General features: G+C 50.4%; 1 protein-coding gene across 2 annotated transcripts in view; it reads left to right on the plus strand.

Moving 5' to 3' along the window:
- Positions 1-20,701, plus strand: part of ST3GAL1 (ST3 beta-galactoside alpha-2,3-sialyltransferase 1) — an 85,776-nt gene that overhangs the window by 38,750 nt on the left and 26,325 nt on the right. Inside the window, exon 2 of one of the 2 annotated variants that reach the window (XM_036830287.1) lies at positions 4,025-4,079. The exons of the other annotated variant lie outside the window; for it this stretch is intronic. The gene's annotated coding sequence lies outside the window, so the exon portion shown is untranslated. The remainder of the gene's footprint in view (positions 1-4,024; positions 4,080-20,701) is intronic. 2 annotated transcript variants of the gene reach the window in all.

The raw sequence follows: 20,701 nt of genomic DNA on the forward strand, positions 1-20,701 counted from the left end.
GAGCAGGGACTTAGAGTCCCGTACGGTGAGGGGTTGGGGGCAAAGAGAGGGGAACAATGTTTGCATAATACAGTGGGCCCGTAAACCATTGGGCTCTGCAGCCGGATGCGTGGGTCTGACTCCTGGCTGTACCTCTTAGTAGTTGTGTGGCCTTCAGTATGGTCCGTCACCTCCTTGTGCCTCAGCTTCCTCATCTGCAAAATGGGGATGACAATTATAGCCCTGTATTAGCCTCCAAGGGCTGCCGTAACAGAGTATCACAAACCGGGTGGCTTAGATGACAGAAATGTATTTTTTTTTCAAGTTTTGGAGGCTCAAAGTCCAAGATCAAGGTGCTGCCAGGGTTGGTTTCTGGTGAGGCCTCTCATCCTGGCCACCTTCTCATGGTGTTCTCACACAGCCTTCCTTCTGTGTGTGCACGTCTTATAAGGACAGCAGTCCTATCAGATTAGGGCCCCACCTTTATGACCTCACTTAACCTTAATTCCCTCTCTAAAGGCCCCATCTCCAAATGCAGTCACATTGGAGGTCAGGGCTTTAGCATATGTATTTGGTGGGGAGATACCACTTAGTGCCTTATTCTGTAGGGCTGTTGTGAATGTGATGGGCCAGGCACTTAGGGCGTCTGGCTTGGGAGCACTGAATAGGTGCAAGGTTGTTGCGAGTACTTGGTGGTAGTTTGTCCTACATTTTGGGTGTTCCCCTGTGTAGATGATCTCTCTTTCCATTTATCTTTATATCCTTGGCCTCTGTCCCAATTCCTGGAACACACTAGGTGCTCAGAAAACATATTTTTGGGATCCTACGGTGAAGCCAGAGGCAGTTGACAGGAGCCACCCAGGGTTAGGAGGCCCTGGGCTGTGCTCCTGGCTGTGTTGTGAGCCTGCTGTTTGGACGAGTGATGGTCTCAGGCTAACCAGGATCCATCACGTTAGACAGAGAGGGTTTGTCAGCAAAATCTCAGCAGATTCCTCGTGGCCTTTGTGCTTATACCAAGGTAGTGAGGCAATGTTCAGAGCCAGGGTAGACTCAGAGAGACCCTTTTTTATGACGATGTTGTTATAAACTCCAAGGTGGCCATAATTCTCTAAACTCCCTCTCACAGATACTGTCCCCCACCAGCAAAGCACCATAATGTGACAGGGCTGGGCATGAATGGGCATCAGGAGAACGTATTCTCGCTGCTTTGGGTCCGGGGAAGTTTCTGACACAGAACCACAAGCTTGGAATGACCTCTTGGGGTTCCATGGCAACACTCAAAAACCCTGTGTTCGTTTCTCTTTCCTCATTCATGTTACCTTTCCCACTTCCGGCCTTGCTTAGGAAGGGCTGTGTCTGAGGATGTTTATTTAGCAGATGGCGCTATTGCCTGGGGATGAAAAGGTTAAAGGACATGGGGACAGCTGGCCTTTCCAAGCCCTCTGCCTGATGTGCTCAGGCCAGCAGTGTCATGGAGAAGAGAGTACCATGTGAAAGTTCTGGGCCTCCTCCCAGCTCATTGCTAATTAATTATTGGCATGATGAATAATTCAGTGTGTGCTACCTATCTCAGTCTCACTTTCCTCATCTGGGAAATGGGAGCAGTGACACTTCTCATGTGATGTGCAGCACCTGGCCAAGAGCAGACGATGATGATGAGATGATGATGATGATGATGATGGTGATGATGATGGTGATGGAATGATGATGATGATGATGGTGATGATGATGATGATGATGGGATGATGATGATGATGATGATGGTGATGATGATGGTGATGATGATGATGATAATGGTGATGGTGGTGATGATGATGGTGATGATGGTGATGATGATGGTGATGATGGTGATGATGATGGTGATGATGGTGATGATGATGGTGATGGGATCATGATGATGATGATATAATCATGATGATGATATGGTGATGACGACATTATGGTGATGATCATGATAGTTTGGTCCTTAGAGAGCACTTTCTCCTTGTCACTTTATATACATTGACCTTCTTAATCTTCTCAGCAACAATAGGAGGTAGGCAGTCTCAATGTTCCTAGTTTACAGATGAGGAAACTGAGGGTCAGTAACTCACTGAAGGAGGCACGGCCAGCAGTGATGGAGCTGGCAGTCTGGCTTCACAGCCCGTGCCCCTTGCCACTGCATATATGGCCTTGAGGCTCACCTGACATTAATTATGGACTGTGTCTCCCATAGCTCCCTGCATGTGGTGGGAGAAGGGGTACAAGCAATATGTGCTGCTTGTTCTGGAAAGTGATTACTTTTAATTAAACTTTTGATGATTTTTAAAAATTCCTCCTTCCTGGATGTATATCCAGAGAAAATTGTAATTTGAAAAGTTACATGCACCCCAAAGTTCATAGCAGCACTACTGACAATAGCCAAGACACGGAAGCAACCTAAATGTCCATCGACAGATGAATGGATAAAGAAGATGTTATTTTTATATGTTATTTTTACACACACACACACACACACACACACACACACACACACACACACACACAGTGGAATATTACTCAGCCATGAAAAAGAATGAAATAATGTCATTTGCAGCAACATGGATGGACTTAGAGATTATCATCATACTAAGTGAAGTAAGTCAGAAAGAGAAAGACAGACATATGATATCACTTACATGTGGAATCTAAGAAAAAAAAGATACAAATGAACTTATTTGCAAAACAGAAATACACCCACAGACCTAGAAAGCAAACTTATGGTTACCAAAAGGGAAGGGGGGAGGGATAAATTAGGAGTTTGGGATTAACATATATACACTAATATATATAAAATAGATATCCAACAAGGACCTACTATATAGCACAGGGGACTATACTCAGTATTTTGTAATAACCTGTAAGGGAAAAGAATCTGAAAAAGAATATGTATATGTAACTGAATCACTGTGCTGTACACCTGAAACTAACACAACATTGTAAATCAGATATACTTCAATAAAAAAACAAAAAAAAAATCCTTCTTTCCTGTTGTTTCCATGGAGAGTCAGAGGCAGGTTGGGCCCATCCTGGGCAGCGACTCCCTCCTGCTGGCCGGGGTGGGTGCTATGTGATACTAATGTCCACAGGTCATCCATTATTGACGGGCAGAAGTCAGCCAGCTCAGGTCCATGGTCGCGGGTGTGCTCAGATGAGGGGGAGAGAAAGGGGACCCGGAGGTCTTGACCATTCAGAAAGTTGTTTTCATCGCCACCCCCGGGAGCAAGGGCATTTTGCACACCTCACAGGGGACAAGCGCTAAGACAGCACGTGGCTGAAGCAGCTGCAAGCCCGCAGGCTTATTAATAGTAATAATACCATAGCATGTCACCCTTGTTGTTTAGGGAGGGCCCTTCCCCTACTCCACATTTAGGAAAAAGTGCTGAAGTAGCAATGACACCTCCTAATTCTCAGATTCAAGTTCTCTCTCCCTTCGCAAATGCAAAACTCTCAGCTGTTTGCTGCCAGTTAGAATATTCCTGAGTCAGACCCCCCACCCCCCACCCCACATGTGATCTGGGACTTGCCACGAATTCAGTTGCAGGTGCCACCTGCTCATGTCTGTCCTCTGTCCTCTGGGTAGAGAAGGGCTTCGACTCGACAGGTTTCCAACCCCGCTCTGACCCCACTGGGCTCCGCCTGATGAGCCTTCAGCTTCCTCCTCTGTCCTATCGGAGGCTGGGAGGTTAAACCACATGTGAAGAATCTTAGCTCAGTGTGGGGCGCACAGCGGTCTCAGGATCAGAATACGCCCTCCTCTGTCTTCTGTCTAGAGCAGGAAGCGGTCATGGTGATCAGGCAGCACGGAGCTTTCATTTACAGTTCGGAACAGAAAGCCTCCACATTCAGGTCTCCTGACTCCCCGCAGGGCTCTGTAGGTGACCGCTGTTCCCTCCCCACACCGCGGCATGCCTCTTCTCATCAGCAGTCAATATTTACTCTGTGTCTGAGCTGAGTAGGAGGCAGGCACTCTCTTTAGATCCTCACTCCCTCTCCTTAAGACTGAGTATTTTCTTCTATTTTTCAGATGCAGAAACTGAGGCTCAGAGAGGTTAAGGAACTCCCCAGAGGTCACACAGCTGGTAAGTTGCAGAGCTGGGATTTGAACCCAGCTCTCTTTGACAGCAGAATCTGTACTCTTAATCGCCTTGTTTTCTGTGCCTTAAACCATGCTGAAATGACCGTCCTCCTCCACCCAAGCGTGGGAGGCCTGTGACTTGGTTATTATCATATTTCTTCCGATGCCTTCTACAGCATCCAGAACACAGTAGGCTCTCCGTACCTACAGGGTGTTTAGAAGGCAGTCCTTTCTAATCTCACGCAGTCGTGAAATGTTCAGGGATAGGGATGTGTGTCTAATCATAAGAAAAGTCTTGGTTAACTGTTTCCCCTTTTTGCCACATTCAAATGCATCAGCAAGTAGCCAACACATGCAAATAAGAAATGCTTTATAACTCCGTTATAAAGAGCAGATACTCTATGCACAGACTGTATCTATAGATTATTTTGAAGGTGAATGGATCTTTCTTTGTGATTCCAAAAGCAGGACCCTTGACTTCGTGGTGGGAAGGAAGGCAGGGCAGGCATGGAGGTGGGTCCAGCCTGGAGGCCCCCAGCACCTCCACCCCACATCCAGATAGGCACCCACTGGGTGCTGACGCTCTCCACCAGCCTCTCTCCTGCATCCTCACTGTGGCTCTGACCATATCCACTTTCTCCTGGTCCTGCTGCTTCTTACATCCCCTTTCTTCCATCTCTTCTTTCTCATCCTTGAAACCTACTCTCTTCCTTTTCAGATTTCCTAGAACTCATTTTTGAAAAACCTTTGAGAATGAACAAACCCCATTTAGTAACATGACCACAAATAAACTACCTGATTTGGTCTCCAAAGTCCTCAAAGAAAACCCTGGAGTTGGGGTGGAAGTGGGTGTGTCATTCACAGGCTACTAGAGTGGACAGTGGGTGTGGTCTAGTAAGGGCTTTGGTTTTAAAACCCCCTTAGGGGTGGTGAGGAGGCCCAGCAGCTGGGCCAGGGGTCCCCGCCCTTGCATCAACCGGAAAAGCTGAGTTTCAGTAGCTACTTTCTGCCTGGGTGAGATTCAGTTTAAAGAAAACATGAAAACCACAATCTAACGGCCATTGTCCTTGTCCAGGAGTCTGGAAAGCTGGTTCTAGGTCTGGTTCCGCCACATCACACTGTGTGGACTCTGCCAAGGCCCTCCTCTTCACGGGGCCTCAGTTTGCCCATCTGTACAGTGGGTTATGGACCAAGTGCAGCCAAGGCTGACCCTCGGCTGTGGTTTCCCAGCTGGGGCATCGGTGAGCCTTGATGATGCTCACGCAGATTCCTGGTTGACAGGGAAGAGCCATGGGGGCAGAGGGCTGAGAAGGGGGTGGCATTTGATAAAAACCAACCCATCCTCCATGCATACCCTGCTCAGGACAAACCCAGAGCCAGATGCACACGTGGGTTCAGGAATGAGCCTCCCATGGCCGACAGAGGCCATCCTACTGTTCCAGGGAGGTCAGACGGAGGCTCCAGGATCTCGGGAACTAGACCCGTGGACCCCACAGGGGGGCCAGATGCCTGCTTACGAGCTATGTGCTCTGCGTCCTGTTCCTGCCGCAGAGGAGCCCAGCAGGCAGGACTCACACCTGTGGCCACAGCTCTGAGCCCTGTGCAGATACACAGTGGGGTTTTGTAGTATTTTTGGTTTCGCTGTTTTTGCAAAAGCCAAAGGAAATCTGTAGGCTGGGCCCTGACTTCCTGTCCCAGAGGACGGCTGATCTGCTCGGGCGGGGACCAGCAGAGCTCAGCTAGGAGAGGAAACCTCAAGACGCAAGGTCCAGAGTTCGGAGGGCACCTGCTCTGAGCAGGGTACTGTGGCCGGCCGTTCATGGTCCAGGCTGGTTGAGGTTGTCATTGGAATCATCGCATTCACCATATGAGGACACTGAGGCCCGGAAATGACCAAGTTCCCTCATCTTCACTGTGCCCACACCAGAATGAACCTCTGCTCCCTGAGCTTGGAGCACTTTTCACTCTGCCGTCAGTCCATACATATTTGTTGAGACCCTAACGCTGTTCTCAGCAGGGGGGAACACAGCAGTGAGGGATGGACACAGGTGAAGTTCCTGCCCTCCTGGTGGGGAGGAGACAGACAAAGAAGGAATTCAGCATACAATGGAGTGTCATTTTTCTGATTAAGGCTATGAAGGAAAATGCAGCTGAGCAAAGGGATAGTGACAGCGAGACTGTCTTGGGGTGATCAGGGAAGGCCTCTCCTAGGAGGGCAGCTGGGCAGAAGAATGAATGCAGTGAAGGAGCAAGCCCTGTGGGTTCCACCTTAAGAACACGTTCTAGGTAGAGGGAGGGGCACGTGCAAAGGCCCTGGGGCAGGGCATGTGCTTATTGTACCTTTGCACCCTTGGATTCTGATTCTCTATGTGCTTGCCTCCCCACCTTCCAGCAACACAGTTCCTAACCATCTCCATTGTTCCCTCCGTCTGTCACCTCCAAGTGTCTAGGGATGTGGCAGGGAGTAGCAGTTGTGTAGCAAGAAAAATCAAACAGAACTGAACGGGGCAGAGAGAAGGTGTATCTCTAACAGGAAACCGCTTGTCTCATTCCTTCATCCTCTTTGCACAGTTCACTCTTGGGTGACATTTGAAATAGTTTCACATTCTTGCTTTGCATTTATTCTCAAAATGTGTGTTTAAACCAAGACTGGGGGTTTTCCGTGCACTGTAATGTACTATTTCAGGCCCATGCTTCCAAGCAGGGCAGGAATCTGGATTCCAAAATCACAGAAACAGAGCAAGAAAGTAGGTTGGAGCTGTATTGCTGACCTCAAGCTGAGCGCAGGAGAGGGGGCTGCAGCCCACAGAGCCTGGGGTGGGGACAGGGGCATGGCCATTAGCAGGCTGTGATCTCAGGCAGGCCCGTCCCATCTGGGGCTCCGTTTGCTCTGCATCTGTGTTGGTACTGATGCTTGTCTAGCTCTTGCTGGAGCAGCTCATGGGCCAGGTGTGCCAGAAGGGACGTGCTTTGGGAGTGAGGGACCCCAGCTTCTAATCTTGCTGCCACCACATTCTCGTTTACAACCTTGGACAAGTCACGTCTTCTCCCCTCCCCGCCCCGGAGCCTTAGTTTCTGCACCTGGAAAAAAAAAAAAAGCAGAAATGTGTGATGCTCCCTATGACCCTCTGCGATCCTGAAATGCCACAAGCCTCTGCCTGAAAGCAGGCAGCAGTCAGGCCCAGGGACAGAGAGTTTCAGCAGCTTCCCTTTGATTCTGTAGACATGGGGCTCTCAGCAGGGAGGGGCCCAATGAAGGGGGCACGACCTTGGCCGTCCTGCCTCAGGCATTCATGTAAGGGCTTCAAATAGTCCTCACCTCCCCCTGATCTGAGACCTGGGTCTGCAGAGCCAGAAACTCATTTCCGGGAGCAAAGGAATATGTATCTTTCCTCAGGGCCCAAAAGGACTTATTAAGTCTTCCGTGAACTTAATCTCATTCAACTGGAAAAAGAATAATCAGAAAGCAGTTCTGCCTGGTTACCGTGAGTTCCTTGAAAGTTTCCCATGAGAAAGGGTCAGAAAGCTCATGTACCATGAGGCTCAGCCCTCCCTGCTTCCTCCCCAAGGAGCAGGGAGCCTGGTGGTCGACCAGCAAGCCCATCGGCATCATTGGGCTATCCACCTGTCCATCTGCCCATTAACAGGCCCCCATGAGGGGCCAGGGCCAAGGACACAGCACCAGAGACACAGAACTAAATAAGACACAGTCTGTGCTCTCAAGGGCAGTTCAGGCTCAACCTGACCGTTTTCTACATTTGGTCAAACTCTAGAGACTCCATGACTGAGCTCGCTCTCAAAGTCACAAAAATATAAATGTTCAGAAACTTTCACTTCTCTACGTTTTCTGTTTTCCACAATGTCTGCTCCAAATTCATTGGCGAAACACGTTCTATGATTACTAACTAAAGCTAATGTCTCTCTTTGCTTTAATCAAATCAGATTTTCTTCTGGTCCGTTCCATCCAATACATCCCAGTCTCGTATGAATTCTGGGGAAAAGGGGAAGAGAGGGAACCAGGGAAATTCGGGGGAAGGTGGTGCTGGAGACGTGAAATTCACCAGCTGGGAGGGGACAGGAGACAGAAAGCCACTCCATCAACAAGGTCGTTTGGTTGATAACAAAATACTTTAAGATATGGAAAGTAGAAAAGCATGGGTGTAAGGTCTGGGGTTTGATTTTATTCCACTAACAAGCTAATAAGCTAGCTTATTAGTGTTTCAGGGATGCTGGCAGAAGACAGGAGAGCCCTGGGTCAGAGATGAGAGACTGGTGTAAGGTGGGAGAGACCCCACTCCTTTCATGCCTGGAGCCTGAGCTCAGGGTGAATTCTTCTAAATTTTAGGGATGAGTTTAGCTCAGTCAGTGCTTTCACAGGCTGAGCTCAGGAAACAAAAGGGAGTAAAGGTTCTTGGGACCAATTCCAGGTCATGGCTTATCAGAAGGCACTTATTCCCTAAGCCTGCTTATCTGCCCATAAAATAGGAAGGAAATTAGCATCTGGGTGTATTGTGGAGGCCTCATGAACATAAGTTGAATCTGAAGACCATGTACTTATTATTTGCATTAATATGAGGACGCAAACTCATTCTAATAATTCAGCCTTCTAGGTTTCAGATTATTCGTTTTCTTTACTGAGATGGAAACTGTTTGATGTGCAGCTCTAGTTCACAGCACACACGCAGACACCCATGTAGAATTCACCTGCCAGTATGTTCCTTGATAAAGATGTTGGTCATACACTGGGAGAGGGAAGGATGTGAAGGTGAAAAGGGTCAGGTTCCCAGAGGGCAAAAGAATAGAGCCAGAGAAAACAGCTGGGGCAGCCCCTCTTCAGATCTTGTTCCTATGGATGAAAAAAACTAATCAATAGTCCATCTAAGAAAGAAATGGAAAATCTTATTCGAGCTAACCTGAGGATTATAACCCAGGAGACAGTCTTTCAGAAAGCTCTGAGGACTATTCCTCCCGTTAAAGGTCAGAGCACAGTTATACAAGTTTTTGAGACAAAGGGTTGGACATCAAATGACGTATTATGGGCAGTTTACACAATCCAGATCTACACGTCCAAAGCAAGTAATGGGTCATGGGTCATCGTGACCCCTTACCAGATTAAGAGGAAAGGTTATCTCCTAAGGAATTGTGACCCTCTGTGAGATTAAGGAGGAATGTTATCTTCTAAGGAGATCTGGATGCAGATGCACAGCACACACTAAAGGGAAGGAGGAGGTCCAAATGGGCAAAGAAAACTTGTGTTTAAATTTTTCTTGAGTTGCCATAAAATATGAATTTGATTTCATCGTCCCTCACTCCCACCCCGTGCTGTACATCTGGAGAGAGCTGTAGTTACCCCCACCCATGTCCCTCCCACAAACTCCAGCGGTCCCTGTGTCAACCCAGGATACCGCCCCGTGGCTGGGCGAGGTCACCTAGCTGGCAAAATAGAAGCGCTGGGACTCTCAGGTGGAGACCCTGACTGGTGTCAGGTGTGCTCCGCCAGACTCTGAGACACGCCTGGACTTGCCACCCTGACCAGCCTCTGAGACCCCAAGAAAGCAGCCAGCCTCTTCAAAGCCCGCCGCTCACCACGGCATTTTTAGGAGAAGATGAAAGGACGCCTGTGTGTTTTAAAGCAAATTAGGCAGAATGAGAGGTTTTGAAAGTGCTGTGTTCCCCAAGTGGGAGGCCCTTTGATGGGCAGCAGGGGACAAACCCTGCAGTCTCTCGCCCACAGCCCTCGGGAACTGGGGCAAAACGGCTCCTTCCCCGGGGCACACCTGACCACAAGGGGGGCATTCGCCATCTGGGGGTCAGCGTAGCTTGCTCTTTCCCTCTCTCCTGCTTGACTTGCCTCTTCCATTGCATAGAGGATAAGTAGCGGCTGTGAGCACTTTGCGGGGAGGGGTGGGGGTGGGAATAGTCCTGAGTGGGGTCCAGTTGGCATGGATGCGCCCGCAGGGGAGGCGTTGGGCTCCAGCCAGGACTCCAGCTGTGACAGCAGGTCAGGCTGCAGGGCACTTTGGTGCAGAGCCCAGGCACTTGGGTCCAGATGGCTTGGATCACCTTTTAGTGTCGCTCTTACAAAGTGTACAGCCCTGGGCCAAATGGCTTAACCTCCCTGAGCCTCCATTTTTTCATCTGTAAAATGGGTGTATTAATAGATTCAACAAGTTCGCAGGAATAAAGCTCTTAGGCCAGCTCTAAGAGCTGCACTCAGCCCACAGTCAGGGCACAGGATACGTCTGCTCTTAATCAGATTAATATAGAGGAGGGATCAGATAGGCTACCGGCCTGTACGGAGGCCGAAGCTTGTCCTTGTCTCATTCCGTTCCTTTAGGACTCCTAAGGCATGGATTTTTACTGTTCCAGTTTTGCACACAAGGGCTGGGCATGGTTCAGTGTGATCAGGTGGCTCGTCCAAGGTCACACAGCTAATCAGGCTTTGGAACTGCAGCCCCCCGTCCTCTTTCCACTTCCCCCACAGGAAACGGATGCTGGCCTGAGTTGTCTGTCTCCATCCCCTGCTTGCCCCGATGGGTGACCGTGAGCAGGGCCTTTAACCTGCCTGAGCCCCTTTGGTCAAATAAGTGCTTGGATGATGAGCACTTATGAGCACTTATGAGATGATATTCCTTAGTTACAGATGTGAGAAGGGAGACCGAGGGGCCGAAGCTCCAGCAGCGGGAGAGGGTCAGCTGGGTGTTGCCCAGTCCCTAACATCTCCCAACTGGGAATAAGATACAAATACCTGCAGGGCAGGGCCTCCCAGTAGGCACAGAGGCTGCAGTGCAGCTTTGACTCTGGGTTGAATCTCAGGTCCATCCCTGGCCGCGTGCCCTTGCACAAGTGCCCTCAGCCTTGGCTATGACAGAGGCAGCCTTACCCCCTTATGCCCTGGGAGAAGCGCCCAGCTCTGTGCCCGGCGCACGGTCGTAGATGTTAGGGACAGATCCCCGACACACATTAGCACAGATTTCTCCAAGACTCTCCAGCTTTGGGTGCAAACGGAGAGACAGCAACCCGGGGATCTCCCTCTCTTCTGTGGCTCCGAGACCTCCTGCCCCCCTCAGCTACGCCGGGCTCTGGGGACATCTGCCACATCCTCCCACTGTGTGCCAGGTCATCCCTGGCCTCTGCTCTTGCCCTGCTCGCTGGGATTCTGCTGCCCCAGGCTGGCCCGTGTTCTCTCAAACTTCCTGCCCCAGGCTTTCCGGGGCTTCCTGGTCTCAGCTGCCCTGGAAGCTCCCTGGCCCCCATGACACCATCCTGGTACATCTGTTCCAGGCACCCTTCTTCTCGGTCCTCCCACTGGACTGCTGCATCATCCCTTGTCAAGGGGGCAAGGTCTCCCTCCTTTGGTCTCCCAAGTTCCGGGCTCGGGAGGGGGCCGCACGCAGGTGGCTTGGACCCCGAGTGCTGTGGGGTTGAATGGGCTGAGCTGCCCTTCCTTTCCTCCCGAGTGGGGCTTGGCTGGGGGGATGGGGAGGGAAGCTGGGCCCGGGCAGTTTTTGATTTTTTTTAAGATTTTTTTTTTTTGATGTGGACCATTTTAAAAGTCTTTATTGAATTTGTTACAATATTGCTTCTGTTTTATGTGGTTTTTGCCCACGGGGCATGTGGGATCTTAGCTCCCCGACCAGGGATCGAACCCGCACCCCCTGCACTGGAGGCAAAGTCGTAACCACCGGACCGCCAGGGAGGTCCCCTGGGCCAGGGCAGTTTTACCCCGGCGGCCCCACTGGATACCATGATACCCCTCTCACCCTTGTTTTCCAGGGATGGTTTGTGCCAGACACGTGCTTGTCTGGGGTCCCCGCCCATCCCAGAACACGGGGGGCGGGGGATGCCGGGCTCCTCACCACTTTGGCTGCTGGGTTTATCGGGCAGTCCGAATCCCCGTTCTGGGCATCACCAGAGATCGACCCCCAACCCCTTCAGGAGCCTTCTGGAAGCCCCTTGTTAATCATTAGAGTGTAAATCTCCCCCTGAAGTTAGGGGACCTGGGAGGAAGTTATCTCTTTAAGACCAGTCAGGACTCCAGCCACTTACTTCTGCAAAGCTCTTTGGAGTCAGGGGCCAACCCCCGAGGTGGGGCCTGGGGTGGGGATTCAGAGTTCCGAACTGTCTTTCCTTTGTCGTGACTTCTGTGCCACCCAAATCAGGGAAATCCCTCTTTCTTCTGGGGACCAATGTCCTCCAGGATGTGCTGCCTACACGGGGCAACTCCTCAAATTCCTGACCACGTTACACGCTTCGGATGTTGTGCGGGTGTCTTTGGACTCCGAATTGAGCACCCTTCAGTCTACACACATAAGAAGATTTGTGGATTTAAATTCCTTTTGTGCAGCTCACAATATGAAAATTTATCCAGCTCCTTCTCATATGACCCTAATCCTGGTTAATCATGTTTCTCGGGGGCGCTTCTCCAAAGCACCTGCTCTGAAGCACTGCTTGTGCTTCCGGGAACCTCTGCTTTCTCCTCCAGCTCTCCAGCAAAGGAGCAGGCAAGAGGTACTAGGGTGAGGAGAGGAGGATTTGCAAGCCCTGGAGAGGGTTCTCCCAACCTGCCGCACTTCTTGGGTGTGGGGGAAATGGGCAAACGGTCAAGTTAGTGCAGGAGTGGGGAAACAGCTCCAAACAGGCTTCCCAAGGCGCCAAGACGGAGGCAGCGCTGCTCTCCAGGCTCTAGGGGGCGCTGTGTGCACCCTCTCCAGTCCAGACTCCATATGCTAATTGTGTCACTACTGTCTGCTGCTCACAAACCATCATTGGCTCCCCATTGCCTTCATCCCAAAGTTCATATTTCTTAAGACTTCCATGACCAGGCCCCTGCCCACCAAAGTCATTCCTAAAGGCACCCTGTTTTCCATAACTGTGCCCAGTGCCCCCATCACTGCTGCCTCCACCGTGCACTTTTTGGGAGCTGCCTGATTTACCCCACCCTCTCCGTTCTCCTCCATCAGTGCCAGAGGCCCCCTGTGTTCAAAGCCCGGCTCCATGGCCACCTCCTCCACAGAGGTTGTCTCCCTTCTCCCTTCGGTTATCACCAACATGCCACTTCCGCATCCCTGGGGCCCTTGGCATTCCCTCCTTGGAAACGCTGGTCCCTCACGAGCAGAGAGTTACATGTACGAACTGCCATGCGCACGATCCTGGAGCGGCCCAGGCTGGCTTCACCATCTAGCGGTGACGAGAGGCACGGCCGGTGTGCTCAGTGAGGTGTTACAGGGGTTCTCGCGTGCCCAGGTGAGAAGCCAGGCAGGCTGGCACTGAAGAGCAGGCCTGGGAATCCACCCCAGCCCTCGGTAGTCGTGTGACCCCAGCTCCCTCTCTGTAAGGTAACACTACCTTCCCCACACGACCTGCAACTGTCTCGTTCCCATCCTGGCTGGTCCCTAAGAAGCTACATAGCTTTGAAGGGTACCTGCCCCGGAGATCCTCGGGGTGACTTGCCAGGTGTCTGGCACATAAAGAGTCAGATACTGACACTGCCAGATGGGCAGATTGCATGGATAAATGGGGAGACGGTGGCAGCTGCCTAATCAATCCAGAGACAGGACGAAGGAGACACTACCAGTGGCCACCAGACCTGGTTAGAGATGTTCTAGGGGCCTTAGTCCGCAGGGAAAACAATGAGGATTCTCTCTGATATCTGGATATTTAAGTCCAGCAGAAGTCAGAGAGTTGACAAGTGAGAGAGAGCAGGTGAAACGGTCACAGAGCGGGGCTCAGGAGTGGGTGGGGTTCAAGCTCCAGTCACTGCCCAGAGTGGCCAAGGGCTAAAGGGGCCTTGCCCTGTGATTCCCCTGTGATCCAGTGGGAGGCAGTGTTGGGAGGTGGCTGGTGGGTGTGCCCAGGGAGCCTGGAGGTGGGGCTTGTTAGCACACCCACTAGTGGGAACTGGAATGTGGTGAGCCTGGAACTTGAGTGGTGCCCACAGGGAGCCTCCCCGCCCCCAGTTCTGTCCCTGCCCTGGGCTGTCTCAATGGCATGAGGAGGACAAGGAGGCCTCCCGATGGGTGAGTCCCGGGCAGCGTTGGGAGCAGCAGGGTTGGGAGGATTCCAGAAAGCGCAGGAGGAGGGAGGGGAGCCGGGGCACAGGGGGATCCAGCTGGCCTGTGCCAGCTCTTCCTGCACATCCTCTGAGCTGCCAGGGCTGTTCTTAGAGCAGCTTGTTTCTCTGGGGAGAGGAGTGGTGGGGAGGCAGGGCTTCCTGTGGGCCAAACCTCCAGGCGGTACTGCTTGCAGGATGCAGATGGGGCACTCAGAGTGGGCCCCCGAGGGCAGGTTAATGCCAGGGTTGATTCTCAAGGGCGTGGTCTGGGATAGGGAAAACACCAGGACAGTGGTGGTCCCTGGGAGTGAAAACATTGGGGTGTTTCTAACCTTGGGGCTAAAGAGGCAAGAGGACAAGGACAAAGACCCCCCAAACAGAGCCATTGCGTGGAGAGGGCCGCTTGACAGGAGTCAGAGGCCACTAGGTCCTGGCTGCCCCCCAGGGAGGGGGCCAGGGCCCTAAGCGCCTGACCTCAGCCCCCTTTCTTCCTCCAGTCTCCTTTCTGTGTCCCTATGGCCCAAAGCCCACAGGGAGCCAGCCAGTGTGGGAACCCGTGCGTGCAGCCCCTGGGCACAGAGCAGGGTGCGAGAGGTGGAGGGACCATCTGCAAGGGAAGCCAAGGTGCCCGGCTCACCTCCTGAGACCCCGGAAGGCCTGGCTGCACACATTCGGCCCTCCCTGGCAGGCAGGGCAGGGACAGGGGTGGCACTGTGGGAGGTGCTGTGCTGTCACTCCTGGTTTTCCTCCAACTGGTGTGACTTAGGCAAGTCTGCACCTCCCTGAGCCTGATCAGGAGACCCCACGGCTTCAAACCCTGCAGGGGCTTCCCGTGGTGCCAGGGATGTGGCTCCAGCCCCTAGGGGGCTGCCCGACCTTGCCTGCCCGCCCCCAGCCCCATCCTGCATCTTCCTCTCTGGGTTTCTGCTTGACTTGACCTTCTCTCTTTCAGTTCCTTCGGACTCACCTGCTCTCTGACAGGCCTTTCCACCTGCAGGTTCCTTTGCCTGGGGGCCCTTGCCCTCTCTGCCTAGTTGCCGGCCCATCCTGCAGTCCTCCGGCCACTACCACTTTCTCGGGATGCTCTCCGGCTCATCCCATGCTCGATCCTCTGTCGCACTGAAGGAGGCCGTATCATTTGGTTCTCCAGGGGAAACAGAACCAGTACAATAGCTGTATGTGTATATGCAGAGTTGAATTTTTAGGAATCGGCTCAGGCACTGGTGGGGCTTGCAAAGTCAAAATCTGGATGGCAGACCTGCAGGCCGGAGACTAGGCAAGAGCTGACGTCTCGGCCTTCAGTGTGTGAAATCTGTAGGGCAAGCCGGTGGGCTGGAAAGTCAGGCAGGATTTCTGTGTTACTTTCTGTCATGGCCTGTTTGCCTCTCCCTGGCTGGGGCCGTGTCTCAGACCTCACCGCACCAGGCCGGGCTTCTCTTGGATCCTGTTTTCTGGAGGGACCTGGGTCTGGCTGCAGCCAAGACTGGTCCTTCCTGAGCGGGGGCAGGAGGCGGCACAGGAGCTGGTCCAGGACGGGCCAGGGGAGCCTGGCTGCCAATTTCATGTGTGACTCAGAGGGTGGGGATGGGCCGGAGGAGCTGACCAGGGAGAAAACAAAACCGGGAAGGGAGGGTTCGCGTCCGCCGCCTGCCAGGCCCTGAACTGGCCGCACGCAAACCCTGTTCAGTGCTCCGGCTGCCACCATGGAGGGGAGATTGTCGCTGTCCGTGTCTCTCAGCTCAGACGTCGCAGGGCTCAGGGCTGGGCCACCATGCACTGGGCTTTCCCTTGCCCAGAATCCCAGCTCCCTGGGCAAGTCGATTGACAGCTGTGGGCCTCTGTTCCCACCTCTGAAAGATGGAGCTGGTACCAGTGCCGTGTGACTGTCCAGTACCGTGGTTGAAACAGGGTCTGCAAGGAGAGACCCTCTATGAATGGAAGGTGACCCCTGATAATAGATTAATTCGTGCCCCGTGCGGCCCCCTCAGAGGCAGGGATGGTTTTTAACCCCATTTTATACAATAGGCACTTGAAGCTCAGGCAGCGCCTGTAATGCCCCTGGGTTACACCGCAAAGGGCTCCGTGCTTTTAGGATTTTCCTGCAGGGTCCCACCCCTGGCTACAGCAGCCAGACTAACTCCTGACCTCTGACCTCTCCACCTCAACCCCTGATGGCTCCATCTGGGCCCATGACGCCCTCTGAGCTCCTGCCCTGGGAGGTGTAGAAACAGCCACGCTAGGGCAGCTGCGTGAAAACAGCCGGTTCCTTATAAAGGGCCAAGCCCGTCTTGCTGTTGGGAGCCTGGTTCCCCTCTGAGCTCTGGACTTTGCTGTGTGTCACTGGATGAGTCACTTCCCCTTTCTGAGCTCAGCCTCCACATCTGTTAAATGAAGTGGGGCAGAAATGAGAGGGGGCAGGTGGGAGTGTTAGTTGACGTTCCCTGCAGGAAACCACAGGAGGAATGCCAGTAATCAAACCTAACATTCAGGGAGCACTCGCTGTGTGCCAGGCACAGACCTATGAGCTTTACCTGCACTGACTCGAGTCTTTTCTCGGCCCAACCCTGTGAGGTGGACACTACCTTATCCCCACGTGATGGATGACGCTTCACTGAGGCAGAGGCTTCATGCAAAAGGATTTGGTTCAGGGGATCTGGTGCTTACAAAGTTGTTGGAAAGGTGATGGGGGTGCATATTGGTCCTGATGCTGCAGGCTGGGGCCCAGAGGCCAGGAAGCCAGCACAGAATCTGAGGCTGCCCTGCAGACTAGGGGGTAGAGGGAGGCAGAGGGCCTGGGTCCAATGCTCAGGCCACACAGCTGCCTCCGCCCCTGTGGGAGGGAAGACAACCCGCAGTGGTTATCCTTCTCTTACTGGCCGATTCTCAACTGCATCCAGAGCCCTCCGGTCAGCGGAAGCTGGGAAATGTAGTTTCTAGACATCCAGCCCCTGCGGCACAGGGCCGAGAGAGCACAGAGGGAGGAAAGAATCCCCAGTCCCATAGACGCTAACCAGCAGGGGGGCCCTGCAAGCGAAGGAATCAGGATGCCCCAAAAGCCCTCACAGGCACACGGGTTGATGCACTGAGAATTAACCCTTTGAAGAGAGAATCTGGGCCATGTGAATTACAGATACCCCTTATGCCTCTAGCCCATTGACTGCTTTGGGACCCCCTTCCCTGCAGGTTCTCAGAGGTAGAGCAGAGAGCAATGAAGCGCTGGTTGTCCCATCCCTTGAGGAATGGAAGCAACTAATGAAGCGAGTCGGAATCATAATTTTCATAATTCCCCCGGTTTGTTCTTTCATGCCTGATTTTGTTTGGTCTTTTATGTAACCCTGTCAGTAGGGCAAGCCAGGGACTCTGTTGGGCTTTTTACAAATGAGGAGCCTGAAACTTAGGGAGGGAAGAGGACTGACATTTATAATGTACCCTCTCTGTGTCCCGAAACCAAGCTGGTCAATTTTGTGCAAATAATTTTTATCCTACAGCAACCCTCCACTTGGGCATTATTAGTCCCACTTTGTGGATTCAGAAACCGAGTATTAGAGAGATGCAGTGCCTTGCCCATGAGGACAAAACTGGGAATGGGAAGAGTTGGGATTTGAACCCAGGTATGTCTGGGCCATCTTTTATTCCAACAACCATTGGCCATGATCCACTGGCACAGAACCAGAATAGATGGATTCCTAGTGTCCAGTGACCAGGGGCTGCAGAACAGTGCAGGAAAGATTGTTCTTCTTTTTTTAATTTATGTTTTATTGGTCATTTGGAGCTCTTTGGAGTTTTTTTCTTCCAGTTTTTTATTGAGATATAATTGACATACAGCACTGTTTAAGGTGTACAGCATAATGATTAGACTTAACATACATCATGAAATGATGACCACAGTAGGTTTAGTGAACATCCAACATCTCATATAGATACAAAATAAAAGAAGTAGAAAAAAAAGTTTCTTGTGGTGAAAACGCTTAGGGTTTGCTCTCTTCACAACTTTCCTATGTAACACACAACAGTGTTCATTATCTTTATCGTGTGGTACATCACATCCCTAGCACTTCTTTATCTTATAACAGGAAGTTTGTACCTTTTGACTGCCTTCATCCAGTTCCCACTTCTCCTACCAGAGAGGGTGGGAGGAGTGGGAACTGGTAACCACAAATCTGATCTCTTTTTCTGTGAGTTGGTTTGTTTGTTTGTCTGTGAACTATAATTGACCTACAACACTATGTTAGTTCCTATTACACAACATAGTGATTCCATATTTCTATACATTTCAAAGGGATCACCATAATAATTCTAGTTATGATATGTCACCGTACAAAGATATTACAGAGTTATTGACTGTATTCCCCACACTGTATATTTTCTTTCCCCTGACTCATTTATTTTGCAACTGGAAGTTTGTACCTCTTAATCTGCTTTCCCTATTTCTTTCTTCCCTCGCTCCCCTACCCTCTGGCAACCACCTGTTTGCTCTCTGTGTCTGTGACTATTTCTGTTTTATGTTTGTTCATTTCTTGTTTTTTAGATTCCACATGTAATCGATACCATACAGTATTTGTCTTTCTCTGTCTAACTTCACAAAACATGATACCCTCTATGTCCATCCATGCTATTGCAAAGCTGCTTTATGGCAGAGTTATTTATACACATCTTCTTTATCCACTCATCTATTGATGGGCACTCAGATTGCTTCCGTATCTTGGCTGTTGTAAATAATGCTGCAGTGAACATAGGGGTGCGTATATATTTTGTAATTAATGTTTTTGTTTTCTTTGGATAAATACCCAGAAGTGGAATTGCTGGATGGTACGGTAGTTCTATTTTAAGTTTTTTTAGGAATCTCCATATTATTTTCGATAGTGATTGCACCGATTTACATTCTCACTGACAATGCACAATGGTTCCCTTTCCTCCACACCCTTACCAACACTTGTTATTTGTGATACTTTTTTAAAGAAATTTATTTATTTTAGTTATTTATTTTTGGATGCATTGGGTTTTCGTTGCTGCGTGGGCTTCCTCTAGTTGCGGTGAGCGGGGGCTACTCTTCGTTGTGGTGCGCGGGCTTCTTACTGCAGTGGCTTCTCTTGTTGCGGAGCACGGGCTCTAGGTGCGCAGGCTTCAGTAGTTGCGGCGTGTGGGCTCAGTAGTTGTGGCGCACGGGCTCTAGAGCGCAGGCTCAGTAGTTGTGGCACACGGGCTTAGTTGCTCCGTGGCATGTGAGATCCTCCCGGACCAGGGCTCGAACCCGTGTCCCCTGCATTGGCAGGCGGATTCCCAACCACTGTGCCACCAAGGAAGCCCTGTGATACTTTTTTGATAATAGCTTTTCTGACAAGCATGAGGTGATAACATTGTGGTTTTGATTTGCATTTCCCTGATGACTAGTGATGTTAGGCATTTTTTCATGTGCTTGTCAGCCATTTGTATGTCTTTGTTGGAAGAACGTATATTCAGGTTTCTGCCCATTTTTTAATTGGGTTATATGTTTTTGATGTTGAGTTGTATGAGTTCTTTGTATGTTTTGGATATTAATCCCTTATCAGCTGTATCATTTGTAAATACCTTCTCTCATTCAGTAGGCAGTCTTTTTGTTTCGTTGATAATTTCAAGTATAGGTCTTTTACCTCCTTAGTTAGATTTATACGTAGGTATTTTATTCTTTTTGAAGTAATTGTAAGTGAGATTGTTTTCTTAATTTCTATTTCGGATAGTGTGCTGTTAGTGTATAGAAATGGAACAGATTTCTGTATATTAATTTTGTATCCTGCAACTTTACTGAATTCATTGATGAATTGATTTAGGTTTTTGGAGGTGTCTTTAGAATTTTCTATGTATAGTATCATGTCCTCTGCAAACAGTGGCAGTTTTACTTCTTCCTTCCTAATAAAGGAATTTTTATTCCTTTTATTATTATTTTTTCTTTTTCTTGTCTGAGTGCTGTGGCTAAGACTTCCAGTACTATGTTGAATAAAAGTGGTGAGAGTGGGCACCCTTGTATTTTTCCTGATCTTAGAGGAAATGCTTTTATCTTTTCACCATTGAGTATGGTGTTAGCTGTGGGCTTGTCATATATGGTGTTTATTATATTGAGATATGTTCTCTCTATACCCACTTTGTTGAGAGTTTTTATCATAAATGGATGTTCAATTTTGTCAAAAGCTTTTTCTGCATCTATTGAGATGATCATGTGATTTGTATTCTTCAATTTGCTAATGTCATGTATTATATTGATTGATTTGTGGATATTGAACTATCCTTCCATTTTTGGGAGAAATCTCACTTGATCATGGTATATGTTTTTAATGTATTGTTGAATTGTTTACTAATATTTTGTTGAGTTTTAAAATTAATTTGTTTATTTATTTATTTTCGGCTGTGTTGGGTCTTTGTTGCTGTGTGTGGGCTTTCTCTAGTTGCAGTGAGCGGGGGCTACTCTTCATTGCGGTGCGTGGGCTTCTCATTGCGGTGGCTTCTCTTGCTGTGGAGCTTGGGCTCTAGGTGCATGGGCTTCAGTAGTTGTGGCGCACGGGCTTCAGTACTTGTGGCTCACGGGCTCTAGAGCGCAG

Source organism: Balaenoptera musculus, chromosome 17 (assembly GCF_009873245.2).
Source record: "Balaenoptera musculus isolate JJ_BM4_2016_0621 chromosome 17, mBalMus1.pri.v3, whole genome shotgun sequence".
In the NCBI taxonomy this organism is placed as follows: domain Eukaryota; kingdom Metazoa; phylum Chordata; class Mammalia; order Artiodactyla; family Balaenopteridae; genus Balaenoptera; species Balaenoptera musculus.